This window comes from Cornus florida, unplaced genomic scaffold (assembly GCF_030987335.1).
Source record: "Cornus florida cultivar Cherokee Brave unplaced genomic scaffold, ASM3098733v1 CherokeeBrave_3.0.0_Hap2_Chr08, whole genome shotgun sequence".
NCBI classification, from domain to species: domain Eukaryota; kingdom Viridiplantae; phylum Streptophyta; class Magnoliopsida; order Cornales; family Cornaceae; genus Cornus; species Cornus florida.
Window position 1 is genome coordinate 41982798 of NW_026775578.1, and position 8510 is coordinate 41991307.

An 8510-nucleotide genomic window follows, 5' to 3' on the forward strand; every position below is an offset into this window, starting at 1 on the left:
ACCTTAGCTTCCTCTCTCAATTTTTCTCTCAAACTCTCTGTCTTTAAAAAGTGGCGTGAATAGTGTTTCTTCCAACCCTTGACAGACAAACCTAATATGTATATATAGGCTTATACAAACCCTAATCCCAACCCAATAATAAGTTGGCTAATCATAAAAGAAGAGAAGAGAAACTTAAAATATAATTACATATATATTTAAGGTCCTATATGTGATAACCAAATATACATAAAATTTATAAGTACATATATAACCTATTAACATTAACATAAACAATTAATAATAATAATACTCAAAAAATCAAACAATTAATATTAAATAATTAAATAATTAACAATTAGCCAAATAATCAAACAATCAATTCAATTAAACACATACCATCAAGCTACATAACCACATAGCCACATAATCCATTAAAATGCACAAGAAATAAAAATTAAATTTCAATTATATCCTTTTGAAAATTAGGGATATTACATTTTTCCCCCCTAACAAAAGGAATTCCATCCTCAGAATTCACGAAATTTTGAATTCTTTTCATTTTCGTTCCATTGTGGACACTACCTTTGTGTATGGGCTCCATCGAATCCCAACTACTCCTAGAAACTTAATGGTTCTTATATTTAAGAAACACAAAAAATATACGACACGTAGGTTGTAGGTAACAACAACTCATCCTTATCCAATATTTATACCTGGTTACAAATCCATATGCCTCCAGATTCGATAACATATATTCGCAAAACTTCTATGCACCCAATGCTAATGTTTTGGTAACGCTAAATTATAAGCTACCGGCTCAATTGATAAACACAATCCGTGAAAAGGTAATTTAATACATAAAAACTGACCTTCCTCGAAAACGCACATTGCTTCCTATATGGAAGGCATCCCAAAAAACCGTTTTCGAATAAAAAACTCTAGTGGACGAGTTCAACTATTTACAAAATTGTACTGTCGTCGCCCAACCGCATGCAATCCATTACAAATGAGAGTATTTCTCTCCGACGTATCCTTAAATGAAGTCAAGGTTTGATTGTACAACCCTTACTTTTATTTAAAACCAACAAATGAGATGTCTGCATTATACGATAAAAAACCTCAATTGTTGTCACAACAACCTCCTTGTGCCAACTATATGACTGACAAATACTCCGAAAAGTGAAGTAAACACTTCCAATTATCTATAAAAACCAAAGATATATGTCTCAAGCATATCCTCCACGATTAAATATAATGTCTTGATCAAATCCCCCATCCGGAGATGTGAAACAAAGTTATTGCTCCAACATCGTCAGAAAATTCTTTCGAAAGAACACTTTTATCCATAATGATGGATATCCACATGCTAGAACGTACTCTATTATCAGTGCAATGTGCACTTGACATGAAACTCCAAAGTGAACATTACTCTAATTAATGTTCATAAACAAACGTACCTAATCCAGCACTCGAATCCCATACGGAAGAAAAATGCTAAATAAATGTTGACAATTTCTACTGACCTTCCAGTCCTGATTAGTCCCACTCCCAATTTGAAATAGGAAGTGGTAAAAATCTCCAATGATATCCGATTATCAATTTTCCACCTTTATACCAGGTGTTACTCTTATAGATAGTTTTGTACATGTCCCTATCCGTACCGGCTCACCAAAACTAACATTAGATATCTCGATGTAACGCATGACCATTTGAGTGCACTGTAAAATAATATATTTTACATTTTAGGCACTCTGACCTCGATAACATCAGTTACAGAATCTATCTGAGTAAGATAACACCGCCTCCAGGTCAGCTTCGACATTCTAAGTTGACCTCTTCAATTACCTGAGTAATAACAAGTGTTATTGTTACATATGCTATACATTCAACTGATTTCTCAACAACTACCCGAAGGTTTAATTACCATATCGGTTGTTAAGAGTATCCACTTTCATATTTACTTCCACTAGACAGAACTTAATGCAAAGTATGCATCACCACTTCTATCCATCTAAGTCATCTCGTGATCCGTTCTATTTATATGAACTGATATCTTACCAGTTAAAAATAGACAAAATGAAACTAATTTAATTTATCGATCAGTCAACCAATATCCCAACCAGAATCCTGACCCTTGTGTAAAATCAGCAATCCCTTAACTAAATCTGTGAAAAATGCTCTGTCATTTCCACTTCAGTATAGGAAATAGCTGCAAGGACCTAGTGATCTCTGATGATCCATCACGATTATCTAATAAATATTACACTTAGAGACAAAATCACTATATCTCTCCTCCTGCCTGTCCTCCAAACATCTTGTTTCATACCATAAAGTATCATGTTTCCACCAGAGTAAATAAAGAACTAAGAGTTGTGGACCTCAATTCTTACATCCTCCTTCCAAATTGTCTACAGAAAGTACCATTAGTCTGGTACCACTAGCTTTCGTCCACACCCATTGTTTAAATTGGAGCATCGTCAAAAGCGAACTCTATAACTTAATCTATGCACCACTAATCCGTGATAAACTTACCGATAAAGAAAAACAACCTGTAATTCTATTCATTGAAAGTCAACTAGCTTCCACACACACCGTGCACCTCTTTCTTATATAGGTGTTCAGTCTCACTTACATATTTTGACCCACCCTGATTCTTTAACACATGTGAGTGTCTATTATACTTCTTATCTAACTTCACAAGAATATGGAACTTTTTCCATCATCCAAACAAATCATCAATTTCCTAGCAACAACTAATTGTCGCGAAATATGACTTAAAAAAAAATTCCATATTTTATACAGTGTAGAAACATTGGTTCCTCCTCAAGTGCAACACCGGTAATTCCTCCAAATGACATACTTGTGAATAGTGTCTTGGTTAAGAATAGACTGATGAAGACTTAGTTAGTCTACTATCCTCTCTTGGCGTCATTTTAATAAGTACCCAATCCAGTACTAAATCCTCCTTCAGACTTAGTGACAACTTCTGGAATCCCAAGAAGATGTTTTGCAACTCTGACACCGTTGATAAACTATCGTGGCGTTACAGTGGTCTTTATTTACCACAACATCATGAATACCAAAAAAAAATTAACAACCATCATTACCATGGCGTTAAAAAAAATGATACGAATCCATACCTAGCGTAAAGTATGTCAAACTAATCGTACTAGATTATTTGACTCGTAGTGATGGTTTAACTATCCAATCCCAAATAGTATATCACAATTACGCATATCCAGGTCCATTAGATTGGCCAAATTTATGTATATCACCCAAATCCTATGACCTCATGCTCACACTCCAAGCGTAAACAGCGCTATTACTCTAAAACAGTAGTTGGCTTATCACACCCTTGTGTATCCAACTAAACCACATATCAAATCCTGAATAATTGACGAAAATAAAATACGTAAAATACACACAATAAAACAAAATATAATCCTACTTAAAACATCGTTCTTTCTAGAAAAGAAAAACCTCCTCTAAAATCAACTTGCAAAAATTGTTTCACAAAATTTACTTTTATAATTTCGTAGGTAATCATCCAACCTCGAAACATATCCTTTAAACATAGCTGAAAAACAACATTCGTTTGCTTAAGCAAATACCAAGGGCCTAATCCCTCATCCTCTTTATACGCGAAAATGTAAACTGTCTAACTTGCCTTTATAAAGTGAATAAAACATCACAGCATAATTTCAATGCCCTCCTGTATGTGATATAAAATCATGTATTTCGTTCTGATAAGAATTCCATCCGATCCCTAAACTCCTGAAGAGTACTTCTTGTATATCTCTTTTAGAGATGATAAGAAAGTTCAACTATTTATAGATTGATCAATACCAATTCTACCAATATTATTCGATATATCACTAGCAAATAAGATCACCCTCACACGATAATTCATCTTCAAAATTTAGTACCCTCTTTCTTGGATACGTTGAAATCTCCTCCATTAGGATCTTCTTCGGACTCCTACTCCCCCTTGTCTCCTTTTTGAGATCAACTGAAGTCATGTTGGCCCCAATATGCGGTGACCTATCACGTACACCTAATTCCTTCCTTGGCTTACATTTAAAAGTAGCGCCAACCAGAACTTAAACCTTAAATCCCTAATTCTGCCTTCAGGCAAAGAATCGATAATGCACTTCTTTACTCTTTTGGGTCTTTATCACTTTTGTCTTGGACCCAAATCCTCCTCCCATGTCAACCATTCTGTAACTACAGAATTTAATTGACATCAGCTCCTTCTAACGAATCGTAAATAAAGTAAAACAAATCCTACTATGGGCTCTAAGTTTTAAGAGACGCAACGCAGAAGTCTTATAACAAAAGACACTCCTAATGACACTTGAACCTGGAGTGCTCTGATACCAACTGTGATACCCCCGGATTCCCAGATGTGGGTTGGCCAGGCCCACGCCCGAATGCCCGAGGATATAAAAAACAAATGGTAATCATCGAACACAGAATATAAATATGATTAACAAGACTAAATAAAATGCTGAAAAGAAACTAAAACGATAAACCAATAATTAATCATCAGAATAACTTTCATTTATAAACAATTTCTTCTGATACAAGTAATCCTCCAAATAATAATATAACTTGGGAATCCATACTATGTGGACCCTTAGAAAATCCTAACTAAACAAACTGAACTAAAAAGAAAACTAAAACTAAAACATAGCTAATAGTCTTACGTAGTTGGAAGAGTGAGTGATTGTCTCTACTCAACACGAACAAGCTCTAAGACTGGAACCGTCCGATACCTGAAAAATAATAGTGGGTCAGGCCCACGAACAAGTTCTATTCTACTACAATCCAAATAGAGACTCGATATACAGATACATCTTAGACAACCCCAACAATAGCTATATAGTCCATAACTATATATATATCCACACTAAGGGACTCTCACTGGACTACAAGGTGGTCTCAACCTGACTAGTAGGCAACGTGCAAAATGCACCTGAAGTGGGCATGAGTACCTAGACATAACAGGGTACACCTCTACCATCATAGCCAGCTATGCATCCCAATGCATATACGCTCCCTAACCATCGATCCTGAGACTCAGGCTCATATCGTGATACTATAAATATATATTTAAACTCCATCCACATCCAAAGTAGTGCTACTCAACTATTTGTTGCCTTGACATGAAATATAAATAGGATTTAAATGTTAATCCATTCCCTTATTCCAGAGTAGGTAGGACTTCGTATTTTAAACTAATCCGTCCCTAGTATGCCACTGTCCCATACTGGTGCACATAATCCATAGCATCCATGTAATTGACAGAACATACTTTTAATAGTTCATCAATTAATATCTAGAATATTAATCCATGTAATTGACAGAACAGAATTTAATAGTTCATCAATTAAAATCCAGAATATTAATCCACAAAACAAATCCGATAATTGATTAAACAGAATAAGCAATTCATCAATTAAAATCCAGAGAATGATATAATGATAATCAGAAATATAAACTGAGCACATTATACTGAAATACTCAAAAGTAAATTTCACAATAATCCACAAATCCAATAATTGATAAAGTATATAAATAGACAAAATATCAACTAATCTAATATAAGCATACTACATTTTCAGATAGTCAACTATGCTTATTACAGTGCTAAAACATGATTAATATTATTTAAAATACCCCAAACGGCCAAATAGAACATAAAAAATAAAATAAAAATAAAAAAATTCTGCAAGTTCCAGCGCGAGAGCAAGCTCCCAAACTTTGAGAGCAAGCTCTGCCCTCTCGGGAGCCAGCTCCTCACAAGTGGGAGCCGGCTCTGTAGTGCTGGGAGCCGGCTCCCTCTATTAGAGAGCCAGCTCTTTCTCCCCGAGAGCCGTAAACTGATTACCGATCATCCTTTTCGCCTCCGGCAATATCTCGAACCCTCTGTAACGATTTATTAAGGTTCCTAAGATCTAATCCATCTCTGAAATTTATCTAAAAATGCATATGAGTACAGTATGTATCAACATAACAATTAACAATTACAACATATGAAACCATTAATACGATAAATCAGTTTCAGGTAACAACACGCAATATAGTTTAATCGTTCAATTAACATGCATACAAGACTAACTTTAACGTCTGATTAAGTCCTGGACATTCTCTAGGCATACACAGAACACAAGTCAAAGGGAAGGAGTAAGAAATAGAACTTGCCTCTTAAGGTTTCGGTTTGAAACCTTTAACTGTCCTCTGCCTAGACTTTCCGGTGACCTCTGATTGTCGTCAACCCTCCTACTGGTCTGGTTCTAATCCACAAGCAGACCCTCTTCCTTCCTTCTTGGTCCGGCCTTTCAACCCTTGGCCAAAACCCTAGCTTCCTCTCTCAGTTTTTCTCTCAAACTCTCTGTTTCTAAAAAGTAGCGTGAATCGGGTTTCTTGCAACCCTTGACAGACAAACCTAATACGTATATATAGGCTTCTACAAACCCTAATCCCAACCCAATAATAAGTCAGCTAATCATAAAAGAAGAGAGAAGAAAATTAAAATATAATTACATATATATTTAAGGTCCTATACGTGATAACCAAATATACATAAAATTTATAAGTACATATATAACCTGTTATCATTAACATAAACAATTAATAATAATAATACTCAAAAATCAAACAATTAATCCATTAATATTAAATAATTAAATAATTAATAATTAGCCAAATAATCAAACAATCAATTCAATTAAACACACACCATCAAGCTCCATAACCACATAGCCACATAATCTATTAAAATGCACAAGAAATAAAACTTAAATTTCAATTATATCCTTTTGAAAATTAGGGGTATTACAACTAGGATCTCTGATTGAAAAATTGCCAAAGAAGTTTGAAATATTCTCTAAGTTACCCATAAGGGATACTAATCGATTCTATGAAGAAATTTAAAATTCAAATGCTTTTGACTAAGTTTGAGAATATTAAGATGCAAGAAGATGAAACTCTTTTTGAGTTTTGTTCAAAGCTTAATGATCTTGTCACTAATATTCAAAACCTAGGCAAAAAGATGAGTGAAGAGAAATTTTGTAAGAAAATTTTAAAATTTTTACCAAAAAGAAAGTAGGGATGTTGAATCCATAATGGTTGAGAGATTTTGGGGTTAATTAAAAATTTTAAGATGAAATATTTGTGATGTCTCGGATTTTTTTTTCTTATTTTATTTGTGCACAGAGATGTGTGCCATGGTGTTCCGGAAGTTGGTTGGGATGTTTCTTCTAGTTTAGAACCCTTAGAAAACTCACTTGAGTTCATTATGGTCATTTTTTGGATTTTTGGACCGGGAGGCTCTGTGTAGGTCTGGGGTCACCCGATTGCGTGGAAATGGCGAGGGCATAAATAAAAGGCTGTTGGAGGGCATTATTGTTATCTTTTTAGTGGGATGTTACCTTAGTGTAATTTCATGAAAGTTGTTTGAAAGAATGAAGTAATTAGTTATGAAAATTTAGGTTAAATGACATAATTAGTATGAAGTTGTGTGGGACTATATATATGATTTGTTTGACAATTTTGACCACTATTCATCTTCTTCTTCCTCACATTTTCTCTCTATATCTATACATACATCACCTTCTATGTATAACCTTGGAAAAGCTTAGATTTGAGGCCATTAACCTATGATTTTGAGGGTGCTCTAGAAGGGAAAGTTTTTCCTCTCCTTCTCCTCTACACACCTATAGAAAGAAATTAGAGATTTAAGCCACCTTGGATTTTCGGGTTTCCTAGAGGGTGGATTCGGAAGAGGGGCTAGTTAGAGATGTTGTAAGCATCTTTTGATCTACAACATGAGGTGATTTTGGAGTCCATTAGAGCACTTTGAGATTTCGACCTAGTCTTGGACTTGAGCTTTTGGGGTTGCTTTAAGAGGAAAGGTTGATCTCCTTCGCCTCCTCTTTTATCCTACGGAGCCGGTTTCGCGAAAAAGTCATTTTGATTTTGGTAGGATTAGGGTTTTCACCCTAATTTGAGGTAGGGGTGTCTAATTCATGGAGTCTTAGGTTTTTTGTGAGTATTTATATGTTGATTTCATGATATAGGATGCTATGCATCGTTGTTATAGAAATTTGATTGACTATATAGAAATTCATGTTATTGCCTTTGTGAGTATTTATATGTTGATTTCATGATATAGCATGATATGCATCGTTGTTGTAGAAATTTGATTGACTATATGGAAATTCATGTTATTGCCATGCCTTATGTGGTGCTTAATGATGTTGACTACATGTCATTTATGTGTAGAGATTGTTAGTATACTTAGCAAAATGAAGTTGTATAAGTTTGTATATATGCCAAGGTAATTATTTGAATAATTTGTTAACATGCTTACTTATGACAATTGAGTTACATGTCAATCCGTGTTAGAGTTGTAGGAATTGGTAATGTTGAAATTGTGTTGTAAAGGCATGTATATAAAGATGATTATGTGAGTGTTTTATAAGCATGTTGAATGTTTGGTTAATTAATTATATGAACTAACTTGT